Source organism: Atta colombica, unplaced genomic scaffold (genome assembly GCF_001594045.1).
Source record: "Atta colombica isolate Treedump-2 unplaced genomic scaffold, Acol1.0 scaffold295, whole genome shotgun sequence".
Lineage (NCBI taxonomy): Eukaryota > Metazoa > Arthropoda > Insecta > Hymenoptera > Formicidae > Atta > Atta colombica.
Window position 1 is genome coordinate 189,637 of NW_017259398.1, and position 1,625 is coordinate 191,261.

Sequence of the window (1,625 nt, forward strand, 5' to 3'; positions counted from 1 at the left end):
TGGGCTTCATAAAATTTTATTTTTTTCAGAAATAAGTATATCTAATTAATAACTAGCATAAATATTTAAATTATTCTTGACACAAGTATTATTAATTTTTTATTTAAATATAAACGCAATATGTAATTTAAAAAATATGTTATAGCTATTATTTAATAATAAGTATAACACATAATAATAATACTTATATAATAATACTTTAATTATAATTTTTATCATCCTTTGAACTCTTGAAATTCATTATAGAAAAATCTGAAAATTTTCCTGCCTATTTTGTCTACAAGCTACAGTCTGCATTATCATCTAAACTAATTTCCGCTTATTCTGAACTTCTATGTTGTCTAAAAAAGTTCAAACTCTTTGTTAGGTGCTAATGATGCTGGGGATTTAAGTAGAAACAAATCAAATTTGCATTTTTTCATTAAAAAATATGTATATCTTTTTCAATGTTTTTCTATTTAAAAAAAATGATTTTTAAAAATTTAAATATGCAAATATCAATATATTCCTTTTTATTGTTAAATTTTTGCCAGTTTGTAAATACACAACACATTCAATAAATTACATACAAATTACATACAAAATGTCATGTAATTGATGTTGTCTGATATTTTTGCATTACATTAAGATATTAAGCGGAAATAAGAGGCTACAATTTATGTTCGTTGTGTACTAACGATCATAACTATCTTCGTAAGTTACTTCCTGCAAGACTTCCTTGTTATGTATCGTGATAAATGATCATACTAATATTACTATAATGCCTGGACAAGCATTAATGTAAATATTAGAAATTAATGGATAATAAGACAAAAATGTAAGTGAAAGCAAAATCTTACACTTTGCTAATATAAAATTTAAAAAAATTTATAATTTATTTTATTCAAAAGTAAACTGTTCAAAAATAAGTACAATAGATACAATTGGCTAAATATATCATTATATAAAAAATATCATTATATAAAAAAAAACACTTCGAAAATCCTATAAAACTTTATTCAAAAATTATTTATAAAAAATGAATATGTTATTAATGCAATTATTCAACAATAATAATCCAACACCATGCAATGAACGGATATTGTATTTGTTCAAAATCCTGTCGATCCAGTCTATTGTTCCTTTTACAGGGAGCGGCCTTTAGTAGAAAGGCTTCTTTTGTTTAACTCATCCTGTGGTTGTTGTGTGTATGAGTTTCTTGTCCTAAGCCTATATTTGTTGACTGTTCTGTTTATATTCTCCTTATTATATGCGTTCCGTTGCGAGATTTGTTTCAAATAGTTGAATTCTGTCTGCAGATTTAATATCTCTCTATCAGAGGATACATAATGCTCTATGCACAAGAGTGAATTGCCGTCTATTTTTGTGCTGGATGATGATTCCGCATGTAAGTATCTATCAGTGTGTGTTGGCTTCCTGCATACTTGATGGTTCAGTGCTGTCAGTTTCTTTTGTGATAAGAATATCCATTTTTAATTGAGTATATATATATATATATAATTCTAACATAAAGAAAAAATAATGTCATATATTAAAAACATACAAAAACTTTATTAGAACAACATCATAATACAATGCTCTATTTACAAAATATATTATATGTACAAACATTATATATGTAATAT